Source organism: Pinus tabuliformis, chromosome J (genome assembly GCF_031772625.1).
Source record: "Pinus tabuliformis cultivar Carrire ecotype Pingquan chromosome J, CPIR1, whole genome shotgun sequence".
NCBI lineage: Eukaryota > Viridiplantae > Streptophyta > Pinopsida > Pinales > Pinaceae > Pinus > Pinus tabuliformis.
Genome location: NC_142295.1, coordinates 1338864799 through 1338879216, shown reverse-complemented (window position 1 = coordinate 1338879216; position 14418 = coordinate 1338864799). Strand labels below are relative to the sequence as shown.

Here is a 14418-nt window from a genome sequence, read left to right as displayed (position 1 = left end):
TTTCCCTTTCATTCTAGATTCTCTTTTACACTCATCAATGGAACATAACTACCCACTCACTTTCATTCTAGATTCCCTTTTACACTCATCAATGGAACATAACTACCCACTCATTCATAACGCTTCTATGACAAGTTAAATAGAATTGTGCTCATTGGACACTCAAAATTGAGTAAATTAGTTGTGAATCAACAACTTAGATTGAGAAGATCATTACCTATTTGATGTCTTTTAGAGAAAAAGAAACACCTATAATACAATTAACTTAATTTATTAATAAACGGCTATATTTGACTAGGGTTCTACTTAATAATATTTATTTATTAATTTAATAATTTATCAAACAACTATATTTAATTGGGAAATTTTATTAATTTATTAATTTAATTATTTTATTTAATAGATCCCAAAAGGACTCACATAACAACTCACCCATGTACAATATGTAAAACTGAAGATGACCTATAAAATGAGAAGAATAAGGGCAATAACCTCAAGGATCAAAGCTCTAACATGTTCTAACATGTGAAATTTCATGGTCTTAGTACATAGAGGCTTTGCTCATTGTAATGTTGTTGAAAAACAAGAGTTGAATTGCAAAAACCCAAATTGAAACCCATGTTTTTTATTTGGACTTGTACATATTCATGTAATACAGGGAAAAAAAGGGTGAGGAAATAACCATATTGTCTAATCAATCATTGTTCATTGTCAAAACTAAAGATACATATCCAAAGTATCTCTAAAATCTGCTAGAAACATCGAAAAAATTTACCTTAAATATTTAAATATAAAAGCAAGTCCTCGAATCCCAATAAAATCTCTAATGATCATCCAAAATCCCCAAAACATCCAATAGCAAATATTCTTGGAGGAGACATAGCTCCATAGCAAATTTGAAATAACTTATGTCTAAAAGAGTTTTGGCCTATGTAGTTATTGTGAACAATAAAATGTATTTGTGAAATAGTAATAATAATCTGATTTTAGGATTACTATCAAACCAAACACCAAATTGGTGTATGAAACCAGTTTATTTGTGGGAGAAGAGACCCATCTTCTAGCACCGATGTGACTATTAAAGTTTAAAAAAATCTAAACATTTCATGTGAAAATATGATATAAATTTTGAAAACAAGTTTTACTTTGACATTATTGTTGGATAAGTCCACTGCCTCTTGTTTGAATGATAAGTTAGGAGCACTTTCCAGAAAGAGAGCCTCTTTGGAATTTTGGAGACAGCTTTGGCCATCCATTGTAAATAAATGCTCAAAGAAAAATTGAGTGTTTATCATAATCACCAGTTATAGGTTTTTGTAGGTCAATCCTCCCACATGTAATTTTTCTTTGAGACTCGGTTGTTTCTTGTAGCTATGTCAGTTCCGAATTTATTAACAAAGAATTTTATTGGATTCATCCACACTAGCATTACTACTTCACTAATATGTAATATTCATGTCTAGTCAAAGCCGATACGCTTCACGTTTTCATGAATTACAATTACTTTCATAAACTAATCTTTGGAGATGCCCTTCTGCAAAGGACTATTTGTGATCCTTGTCTTAGTTTGTCTCGGAACCTCTAAATAGCAGTGTCTTCATATCGGGTAACAATCAAACGCACCTTTGGCATAGTATTATCGGGCATCATGCCGGTTTCTGAGCAGTGATAACTGCAAATTTTATGAGCCCTTGATTGTAGCCTTTCACCATACGAAACATGGCAAATGCACCTTTAATGGTCTTCCATCCTGCTCAAAAAGCCAAACCAAATTGGATAACAACGGTCAGCTAACACTCTCTGAACTGCAGGACATGTGATGGTTGAACACTAAATGGACAGCTAACTTACCAGACTTAAGGAGACCCATTATCCCTCTCCAGCTTATGGCTGATCTTATTACTGCTGACCAAAATGGAGCTACATTTTCTGACCAGTCTGCAGTTTTCATATTCTGTTGAAAAATACTAGAATCAATAAGAGCTGTTCTGTTTGCAGTCTGTATTACATACTTTATTGCTTGATTTGTTTCAGAGTAAAACTAGAGTTCACCTGTAGTGACAAAGCTTGTGCGATCCTCACATAGTCAGCAGTGGAACACCAAGCAGGAAGGTAATATGCACCACAAATCTTGTCCAAGAGCTCCTGATGTCAATTCAATTGCAATGTCAGAGCCAAAAACTTAGACACACCCTTCCCTGACTCCCTCTGTGTTGGAAAAATCCAGCCTGCCCTTAGATGAATAGCCGAGGCTGTCCAGCCTTTCTATCTTGTTAGAGAGTGCCTTTCATTAGATGTGAATTCACTGCAGCCCCATAATCTGTGCTGGATCTTCATCTCACGTGAGTTTTAAGAAATGCCTCAGCTGAAGTATATACTATACTCATAACCTAGTTGCAATTGACATGGCTTAACTGCAACCATGTGTCTTTCATCTAAATAAAGAAACCCTCCCCCCAAGTGACCTGGTAACATTTTGGACTAATTTAATTACGTTAAAAAGAATTGCAATAGTGCTCTTAGTCCTAATGCAATTTACAGTAGCTTATGCATATACCTGCTCACTGGGTTGCAGAGAGGTCTCCCCTGGCAACAGGTCTCTGTGGCACCAGGTCACTATTATTATGGAACCACCAGGTGCTGCTACTCGGACCAACTCTTGCATAAACTGTAAAACAAATCAAAAGATGACCATACCACTTCCTATGTCTGAAATTGCATAATAGCTATTACAGTATATGCTTGAAACACTGTTCAAAGTTAGAATTATCTCAGCTTACAAGATATTTGAAGAAAGAAACAAATCTTAGCCCACCTTTTCTTTATCTGGCATGTGCTCCCCACTCTCCATTGACCATACCAGATCGAACTGTCCATCTGAAAAAGGCTGGTCTATTACATCTGCTACTTGAAAAGCAACCTGTGCAAATGGGGACAAATTAGACTAGAGTTTCAGATCAAAAAACTGAATAAAATGTAGTCATATAAATAATTCCAAACAAAACTGAAATTTCCCTGCTAAAGGTTATCTCTTAGGGAAAAGGTAAGATTATCCTTACCTGAACAATCCACACCTTTAGGTTGAACAGGTAAGTGCATGCAGAGACAAAATAATACGAATGGGCTTTTGTTATTCACATCACAAACCCGAAGGTGATTTGGAGAGTGCCTTGAGTCATAACTTACAAGCTATTATTAGCAAAATCTTAAATGGATGAACCATGGTGATTAAAAGTTCACGAGTGGCTGGTATAGAATTACCATGCTACGGTGACAATGATAAACACAGAGTTACATTTGAACCCTGTGTTTTCCCAACAAAAGCATAAAGATAAGTAACGTAATAATAGAGTAGCCTGTTGATTAGGACAAGTCCTGTTTTAATTCTTTCCTTATTTAATCTTTAACATGGAATGGGAGCTAAGTAGGGTGGTGGTGTCTAGGACTCCTAAACCAAAGGTAGCTTGAAGGGGGGTGTTGTAGGTACAATAGACATTCAAATTTTTAAGGAATAAGTAGTTTAGGGGTAGAGCACCTTATTATTCTGGACAGGTCATTGATTCAGTTCCTAACTTGTCAAAATTTCAACTAATATGAGAGCCAGGTAGGTCAGTGGTAGGGCGGTGGCTAGGAGACCTATGAGCCAAAGTGTGGATACCTGAACTATGTGAACGGCAGGTTATCCTTCATAGCTTGGGTAAGACCTTATTGCTATGGAAAGGTGATTGATGCAACTATGGGCTCCACTGGCAGTTCACGAACATGGGTTTTGCATCTTCCGGAAGCAACAACCATGGTTCTATTGACAAGATTGCGGAAATAATTGATGGCCCCAGAGCCCACCTCCTCCTGTATTTTCTAAACTAGTTGGGTACTAGCGGGATGATCTTTAGAGTAGGGCAGATTATTCTCAGGAAAAGACGAGTTAGTAATTAGCGACTGCCCTGTTTGCTCTGTAAGTACGTATGTTCTTTTGGGGGATATAGAGAGGGAGAGGCTTCGCTTCTGATGGAAGTGTGCTGCGCAGCTGCTGTAGTTCTTTGTTTTCCTCACTGGCAAGCTTCCTTCTAGCAGCTGTAAGTTCTGTTAATATATTGTATTGGGGGCTGTGACTCGAAAATTCTGATTTGTAAGATAAATATTATATTCCAAGTAAAATCCTCTTTGGATCCCCTGTGTTTTAGCTGTCGTATTGCCCAATTTACTGCCTTGCTGTTACCAATATCTTTGCAGGGCTGCAGATACATCCCAGAGGCCGCTCTGTATATCTAGGACCATGGTATATGCTCGCATCTGAGCTGATCAGTCGTATAGAGATGCAGTAGACTCTAGCCTCAAGGTAGTCTGCACCAGTAGGGCCATCCTCGCAGCTCAGGTAAAATCTTTCGCTACCTAAAGGCAAGGTTATCCCTTGTAGCTCAAGTAAGGCCTTCGAGCTTCGCAAAGGTATGTTTTTCACCATAGTGCCAGAAAGACCAGGCACATGCCCTCTGCATGGATATGCTTATCACTTACCTTATGCCCTAGTTAAGAATAGCGATATGTTTTTTGAAAAGGGCAAGTGATGACATTACCTTGGCCTCGTGTAAGAGACCTAACCTACCTGAGTTATGCGAAATACCTTTGTTGGGAAGGTCCTGAGGTCTTACTAGAGCTAGCTCCGTGAAAGGGCCAGTTCTCCTAACGTACCAGGTAAAGCTGAGATAGACGGGTATATGTGAGGTGGCCATCCAGACCTTTCGATTTAATTAAGGAAATGTAACTCAGTAGTGCAGCAGGGAGCTTGAGAACTGGCACATAAATTGCCTCATTTCTGGCAACCTCCCCGGAATATTATGTTGTTTAGATTGCAATTTTGAGGTATGGGCAACATTCTTGGAATGTTCCATTGCTTATATTGCAATTTTGAGGTCCTGGGCTGATTTAGAGAAGAACCAGGAAAACTCTAAAATCGCACTTTTTGGTTCCTAGGATTATGATTAGTCGTAATCTTATGGTTTTTTTGGATATATTTTCTGGTCAAATTTGTGGATAATCTACCGGGAATTTATTGGACTCACCAGATTGATTTGTGAACTTTGCACTGTTCAAGTGATTTCAGGGTTTTTCCAGCGTGTTAAATTATTTTATGCATTCAAAAAAAGGTTTTAAGCAACAAAAAAAACAATCCACCAAAATTTGTTTCGCCAGATACAAAAACTCTAAAAATTAGACAACGCCCGAATGATTCAGGAGTGCTCTGATTGCAGCTCTTTGATTCCAAGTTGGTTCTGCCCAAGAACATGAAGAAGGTAGGGCGCTTTCAATGCCAGTTATCCCACAGCGTAGAGGAGCCCATTGGCTGGCGACATGTCTTTGGCCCAGAGTTTTAGCCCCTCCAATTTTCAACAAACCTGACCAATGCCTTACTTGCCAATCCCATGTAAGACTGAGACTGGGATCTTATCTTCTAGTGAAGGTGACTTTGTAATCTAAAATATATTTGCACTTGATTGATTGATGTGATGCAGTGGTTTGTATAATTTTACTAAAAACACAAGGCATATTTTACAGTTCAAGTAATGGTGAGGTGTTCCACGCTTTCCAAAGTGTTTATACGCTCGTTTAGATTCAGGATACCATCAAAACACACCCAGAGTTGACTAAATATCCATCTAAACCTAGATCTGATATGCACATGGACGTTGACGATGTTGTTGAGTAATTGAGCGGCAAGGATGCGCTTTCTTTATATGGAAAATATTCTATGTTGTATGAGTTTCTGGAAAGTGGGAATATTGGGAACTTGGATACCGGAGTTAAGAACGGTTAGAGATTTCCCCAAAATTTATAGGGAACGGCTAATGGGGAGTTAAGAACGGTTAGAGATTTCCCCAAAATTTATAGGGAACGGCTAATGGGGAGTGATAATATTATATAATAAAAAATTTAAATATATAAATATATATATATATATATATATATATTTTTAATTATACAATTTATATAATAATCAAAATTAATATTGAATCAAAATATTCAAATATTCAAATCAATTGAAATATATAAATAATAAATATATAATCTATCTTATATATAAATATATTCTTTGGGTGTCTCTCTCCCTTTTATATATATAAAATATTAAAATGTCAAGTTCATTACGACACATGACGAGTCTTTGAAACAATCTGGATTAAAAATACAAAGGAACAATTTTACATATGTTTCTCTAGTTATTCTTAAGCCAAAAAGTAAACCAACTCTAATGTTTAAACAATCTGGATTAAAAATACAAAGGAACAATTTTACATATGTTTCTCTAGTTATTCTTAAGCCAAAAAGTAAACCAACTCTAATGTTTAACCACTGCCACATTCAATATGCACACATAATCCTTTGCAATATATATACATAAACAACAACAAAAATACTCATTAGCATGATATCCCAGATATGGCCCTTACATCGAGGTGCCACACACTTTCTTAACCCATCAGGAGATTGTTCGAGTTTCTCAATTAAGGATATCAGTGTAAAGGATGTCTTCTTCCTTTCTTCGTGCGAAGGTTTCAACTTATGCTCATGTTTTTTGGGCAATTCAACATATTCCTCTACCAGCTTTGTATTCCCCAACCACAAGGAACGTTGGAACTAAAAAAAACAGTCTTCAAAGCTCCTGGAACTTTCCCAAGCTTCCATTGGAGCTCCCGCTGAAAAGAGAACGTTCCCATACAGTTCCAAAGCTCCTGGGAGCGCGGGAACCATTGGAACAAATTTCCCAACTCTTGAGAACGTTCCCGTGTAACATAGAAAATATTACAATGAATGAAATATAATTGGATTGCAACCCTTGAAAACATGGTTTGATTAAACTCACACCTAAAGGAATCTGCTGAGGTATGAGACCTGGGTTTAGCTGGGTAAACAGGTCAGCTTAAGAGAAGGGGATTGCCCAAAAAACACACATACCTTATCGCTGAGACTCTGGGAAGCAGTAAGAGCAGAGGCCCTCTGAGCCTGCAGTGGGCTGAGTGTGATGCCCTGAACTTGGGCTCCGTACTTTCTTGCCAAATATCTGGAGCTCCCTCCGATACCACAACCAATGTCCACCACACGCCTTGGTTTCTTAAAATCCTCCTCTGCAACACAAACATCGCATTTAATACCAAAATACCGTATCCCATTTTTCCAGAATCGACCAATCAAATCAAAATCAAGAATCATATAACCAATGGCATTCATGCTAACCAGAGATGGCAGCGAATGAGAGGGCTTCTTCTATCATTCTAATCTGCGCGGGGGAAGTTCGTAGAATCCGTGATGCATATGTTGCCCCCACATCTCCTCCCAAACCCCGGACGACTCATCGTAGAACTCTGCTATTCCAGTGCGCAGGTCAGCGAAACTCGCGTCGGCCCCGGCCTTGCACTGGACGCGACTTCCGGGCATTGTGGGAGCGATGATGGGAATCGAATCGAGGTTGAACGCTTATCCAGTAAGGAAGGCCGCAGTCGCAATGGCAGGGACAATGGCGGACTGTTGCTGGTGTTGTAACACTACCATAAATAGCAGGAGGCGCCATATATATATAATTCAACCCTGTTTTTCAGCACCTGATTCAAACCTCTTCTGCTTTTAGTTGGCTTCTGATAATTGGCGTTCGAAACACCCTCCCAAAATCCAATCATTAAAAATTTGAAGGTCAGAATCCAGTCAATAAAAATTTGAAGGTCAGAATCCAGTCAATCAAGTTTTCATCAATCGTTTTAAGGCTTCACAGAGGGAGAATGACAAAGATTTAACAGATTTTTGTCATAGTTAAAGTAGTGCAGATATAAAAAAATTGAAATTCAATTATTTAAATTTTTAAGGTGAGAATCCAGTGAATCAAGTTGTTTTAATGCATCCACGGAGATTGGCTAAGATTAATAGATTTTTGTCAGCGTTAAAGTAGTGGATATATAAAAATTGAGGAAACTTATTTTATTATATATTTTAAAATTATTAGAATTAAATAAATTATAGGTGTATTTTAAATTATTTTTATATTATAATTTTATTTTAAATTATTTTTATATTTGATAAATGTGTTTATTTTTTAAAAAAGTTATATAATTTTAATTTACTTATTAATATTTAAATAAGGGGACACTAGAGATTTAATTTGTAGATTATCCATAAAATATTTACATCTATAATTATGTCTATTTTGACATAGGGTTTCCACAATTTTAATTTAATTATTAATAATTATTAAATGGATGGTCAAGATTTAACTTTCATGAAATATTTTAGAATATTCTTAGTAGTAGTCACAAATCAAATATTGATATTTATTTCCAAGATAGTTATACTTTTCCTATTATGAATAAGTATCATATGGAATGAGCTATGGTGTTTTGGGCATGTGGTATTGATAAACCATGGTATTGGCCTTGGATGGCCTCTCGAGGATTTTCTTCTCTTGCCAAAGATTTTTGGTTTCCCAAAATCCCAACTATTACAGTGACAACTTACACTGATGCTGATTGGGCTGGAAGCGTGGATGATCAAAAAAGTACGAGTGGAAATGCATTTTTTATGGGAGATTGTCTAATATCTTGGCTCAGCAAAAAAAATCATCGATATCTCTTTCCACCACTGAAGCCGAATATATAGCTGATGCAAATTTTTGTACACAGATACTATGGATGAAGGCTCTGAAGGATGTCAACATAGAAAATAAATAACCAATCACCATCTATTGTGACAACACTAGTGCCATCAGTCTCTCAAAGAATCCAGTCATGCACTCAAAGACCAAACATATGGCTGAACAAAACATCAAGTTGGAATATATCAATACTAAGGAGTAGATTGCAGATATTTTCACCAAACCCCTTCCTCGAGAAGCATTTGAACATCTTCGCCAAAAGATGGGGGTTATTTCTCTAGCATCACACTAAGAAGATTCTTAAGATCTCGCATGACAGGGGGAGCAGTTCGATAGGGGGAGTTCTTGTGCACCTGTTTTCCATTGATGTCAAAGGGGGAGAGAATGTTTGAAAGGGAAAGAATATTTCCATCAATGACCAAGGCAGAGATTGTTAATCAAGGTTGACATTGATGTCAATATGGCAGTGGCCAGGATGGCAAATATTCTGGAAGATGCCACAGGATGACTTGCTTAATCATGTATAAGACAAGCACTGTCAATCATGCCCCTGATGATCTAGAATCCATTGGTGACCTTGATGACATATGTGGACCACACTTGATGAACATGATTGGAACACTACCTTGGAACTTATGACATATCATTACATCACTAAGACTACACGATGATGATGAAAGACTAGATGCTGATGCTATTAATGACATTTCTGAGCCTATGAGCTTTTATGAATAAGCCTAACAAAATGAAGGCCATCCATGAAGAATATAATTGTCCTCTATTTATGCACTAATTAATAACCACTCATATTAAAAAATATTTTTCTTCTCCTTAGAGGAAAAGTCTCGCCATGAGGCCTACACCAATGAGCTATTACTTGGAAAAAATCTCCAAATAATGAGAGAGAACGAGATTTTACAAGGTTAAATAAGGTCTCTGCCTAGTAAGCCGACCCATCTTCAACAAAATCATGTCGGCTCATCTATTAGACATGTCTATTTGGTCTTCATACACAAGAATTTGTATATATACAAGAGTGTCCTCGACTTCATTACACCCAAAGCACTCAGACTCGATAAGCCAATGAAGAAATAATGATTTCACATCTCGTGAACTATACTTTGAGGAGTATACTCCTTTGGAGAACGCGGTTAAGAAGTTCATCACTGTGGATTGCGTTAGGATGGTTGGAAGAGACAATTTCTAAGACGGTTCAGTGTGGTAACAACCACAGTTCCAGACCTCCTCTCCTAGATGCAGATAGGGTTGTATTATGTTGATCTGGGTTCGTTTACCTTGCGGGCTATGCAGGGTCACATGTTATTGATTGTAGGCTGAGTACATGGACTAGGCTTTAGACTATTGGATAATACTATGGAAAGAATATGCCCTCCTTGTTGCGGATAAGTTCCTTCCTACCTGCAAATAGAACTGGGTTACCTTTTGCACACTTCATACCTGTGTAAATTGTTTATTGTAGACCTGTTTTGTTTTTGTTTTTTTTGTTTTTGTTTTTGTTTTTTTTTTTTTTTTTTTTTTTTTTTTTTTGCATATTTGGGACTCCTGTTGATTTCTGTGACATAGTTGGACTATAAACTAAGACTGTAGCAGTCATGTCTATGGTGCAAACTTTGGTGCAGTATTGATAAAAGAAGTGGAGATGGTGTGGTATGGTGCAGATTGGTGAAATGAAGCATTCTTGAACTAACAACTTCAGTAAATCTTGATGCAACAGTGTTTAAGTTGCCTTGAGATAATCTAGTGATTGAAGCAGTGGAGAAGTCATGGTGCAAACTCTGGTGCAGTATTGATAAAGAAGTGGAGATGGTGCGGTATGGTCCATATTGGTGAAATGAAGCAATCTTGAATTGAAGATAGCACAGTGAGCAGTGAAGGAGGATTCCCTTTAGACAATGAAGCATTTCATGTAAGTTATATCTACATTCTTTATTAAAACACAGGATTGGTGTCCTTGAAGTTGGTACTCCTAAACTCAAGGTCAGCGCCTTGGATGAAATAGGGTCGGAGCCTCATAAAAAACCAAGTTGATGCTTGGCAATAATTATCATACATTGTACTTATTCTTTTATACTCAATAAAATTATTATTATACATTTCTCTGATTAAATTGTGAAGAATCTAACTCGTAATAATAACAATTGAATAAAATACTAATTCACCCCTCAGAGTTTCCAACCATAAAAACTAATTTTAAAACTCACATTCTAAAATGGCTTAAAAAAAACCTCATTAACATTTTCATATATATATATATTCCATAGTATAATATAAAAATCCCAGATATGAGTTAGCTCTTTTGTCATTAAGCGATTTTTCTTCATCTTGTTGTTTATTTTAGTCCTACAAAAAAATCATTGCTCCACATGTTTTTTACAATAATTTTATAATTTTTCTGATCTGACCACGAGCAAAATCTAACGCACTCACTTTTAAACAAAAGGATTTATTTGAAAAGTGGGGTAGCTAATTACTTTTGTAATTAAGCGATTTTTCTTCACTTCTTGTTTATTTTAGTCCTACAAAAAAATCAACGCTCCACATGTTTTTTACAATAATTTTATAATTTTTCAGATCTGACCATGAGCAAAATCTAACGCACTCACTTTTAAACAAAAGGATTTATTTGAAAAGTGGGGTAGCTAATTACTTTTGTCATAAAGCGATTTTTCTTCATCTTGTTGTTTATTTTAGTCCTACAAAAAAATCAATGCTCCACATGTTTTTAACAATAATTTTATAATCTTTCTGATCTTACCATGAGCAAAATCTAACGCACTCACGTTTAAACAAAATGATTTAAAATATAACGCACTCACTTTTAAACAAAAGGATTTATTTGAAAAGTGGGGTAGCTAATTACTTTTGTCATTAAGCGTTTTTTCTTCATCTTGTTGTTTATTTTAGTCGTACAAAAAAAACAATGCTCCACATATTTTTTACAATAATTTTATAATTTTTCTGATCTTACCATGAGCAAAATATAACGCACTCACTTTTAAACGAAAGGATTTATTAGAAAAGTGGGGTAGCTAATTACTTCAAAAAAGATTTCATCGAAAATTTATCATCACGATTGCGTAGCTAAATTTAAAATAAGCAGATATGATTGAAACGGACCCTACCAAATTTCTAAATAAACAGATTTGATTTAAAATGTAGTAGGTACTTGAGTGGCTTCATTTCATGATCCCGTAGCTGATTTTTAAATAAGCAGATTTGATTGAAAGTAAACCGTTTTCCGTGAAAATGCAGAGAGTATTTGACAGACTTCATTTCAGATTTGATTGAAAGTAAACCATTTTCCGTGAAAATGCAGAGAGTATTTGACAGACTTCATTTCATGGTTGTCATATACAATCACATCACAACTTTCATCATTGTTGTTTGAAACAGAAAAATATATATTCATTCATTTTGTTTATTCTAAAATAAAATAAAATAAAATAAGATCTCTAAAATTCTAATTTAATTATCAATAATTATAAAATTAATAGTAAAGATTTATTTTTTATTAAATATTCTAATAGTAATCTTTTAATAAAATTAAGGATTTAATTTGAAAATAGATATTTCATTTTTGCCTTTTCATTAATTAAAAAAAAATCACATGAACAAATGTCATATGAAATAATAAGTTATAATTTTGTGCAAATGTAATATTGATAAATCATGATATTAGCCCATAGTATTGTAATGAAATCTATTATATTTTTTAAGATATATATATATATATATATATATATTACACAATTTTAAGGTCAAAGCCAAGTCATACACCAAATTGGTGTATAATACCCCTTGCTTGTGGCTAAAGGACCCAACACTCCTTTCATCATTGTTATTGCTGGACAGGTAAAAGTATATATTCATTCATTCTGCTGATAATTTTGTTTATTCTAAAATAAGATTTTCAAAATTTTAATTTAATTATCAATAATTATGAAATAAATAGTAAAGATTTAATTTTTATTAAATATTTTAATAGTCATCTTTAAATAAAATTAGACATTTAATTTGAAAGTAGACATGTCATTTTTGCCTTTTTAATTAAATTGAGAAATTAAAAAAATGAATCACATTAACAAGTGTCATATGAAATAATAAGTTATAATTTTTTGGACATGTGGTTTTGATAAATCATGGTATTGGCCCATAGTAATGTAATTAAACCTATTATATTTTTTAGTTAATATTGATATTATACACAAAATTGGTGTATGATACCCCTTAGTTTGTGGGACAAGGGGCCCACCTCCGGGCAATGATTTGGCTGCTAAGTCTACTAAGGCATACATAGTCTACCCCCTTTGGTTTTGAACCTGTGACCTCTTTGGAGGAGAAACATGGTCTAAAAATAAAGCTATAATTTTAATGTTTTTTTAATCTTCGCAATGTGGCTTGCATTATGAAGTAAATGTTTTGATGTTTACCATAAACTAGTGCCCATCAATGTTTGCTACTCATTTAATCTATATACATGAACAACAATAGTATTTTTTCTTATCAATCTAGATCCCTCAAACTCGGGATCTATCATGGAGTGAACCTTTCTTTTTGGACTGTAGAATATTATTAATTAATTAATAATTTATTATAAATAAAAAATAAAATAAATTATAATTTTCTTTAACAAGAACTAAAAACATATTTTTTATTAAAGAAAATAGAGGCCTTGTTAATAAAAAGGCTTCTAAGAATCAGTGGGCAAGATTGGTCAATGTAAGCTTGGTCAGTTCAGTTTTGGAGCTCTCTAATTATTCTCTCTCTCATATTCTTGGATACTTAGAGTTTTCTTGGAGCACTCTTAGAGGGTGTGACATACCTGAATTTTGGAGAAAGAAGGCAAATGAAGAGTAAGGAATCACAAGAGGACATCAAGATCAACAACTAAAGTGGGATTTTCTTGTCGGTATTGAGTTCCATGTATGTTTTCCTCACTATTTTTGGCATGCATGGCATATGCATGTGGACTTTTGGTCATGATCTATCACTGGCATGGATGATTTCCTAGATTCATTGTGGATTGCCTAGCCTTTCCATTTCCTGGATAGCCATGGACATTGTGGGTTTATTTCCTTGTTTTGTTTTGGTTGGTTCTCATGTTTACTTAGCTTGGGTTGAGTTATTAGTTCCTAAAAGCTCTTGTTGGACAAACACTCTCGAAGCCCTATAATAGCTTGGATTGAGTTACTAGTCCTAGAAGCCTTGGTTGGAAAAATGTTATGGAAGCCCTTGGCGGGCTGAGTTACTAGTCATGGAAGTCTTGGTTGGACAAACTCTCTTGAATCCCGACAGTAGCTATGGGTTGAGTTACTAGTCCTGGAAGCTTTGGTTGGAACAACTGTTCTGGAAGCCCTGGAAGGCTTGTATAGAGACTAATCTAATGATGGTTTTGTGATATCCAAACATGAGGTAGCAACATTGTTTGATGGGTTGAGGTGGATGGCCTCTGGAAGTGTTGGATGGTTCTGGATTGATGTGTTTTATGAGATCCCACAATCATGCTTGTAATATGGCACGGGGGTGAATAGCTTAACAAATATTCGGCTTAGCCATTCTACGATCACGTGGAACAAGGTAGTCTCATACTAGGTTGGCCTTTGCATCATTAATATGAGGTTACTTCTACTTGCACTTCTATCAGTAATATACATGTTTATATGTGGATTCTATGGCTATTGTACCCTTCGTATTTCTATTGTTATTATGTTGGTTATGAATATGTATTATGATAGTGGCTATGTATGTCTTCCATCATGCAT

At 35.4% G+C, this 14418-nt stretch overlaps 1 pseudogene across 1 annotated transcript in view; it reads right to left on the bottom strand.

Annotated features, from left to right (window-relative positions):
* Window positions 1-1376: 1376 nt before the first annotated feature.
* LOC149232303 (tocopherol O-methyltransferase, chloroplastic-like) overlaps window positions 1377-14418 on the bottom strand; it is an 80479-nt pseudogene continuing 67437 nt past the window's right edge. The window contains exons 2-8 of the transcript XR_016248459.1: window positions 7231-7524; window positions 6952-7121; window positions 2816-2920; window positions 2558-2668; window positions 2053-2145; window positions 1852-1954; window positions 1377-1750 (exon numbers count right to left, since the gene is read on the bottom strand). The product of XR_016248459.1 is annotated as a tocopherol O-methyltransferase, chloroplastic-like (transcript). The remainder of the gene's footprint in view (window positions 1751-1851; window positions 1955-2052; window positions 2146-2557; window positions 2669-2815; window positions 2921-6951; window positions 7122-7230; window positions 7525-14418) is intronic.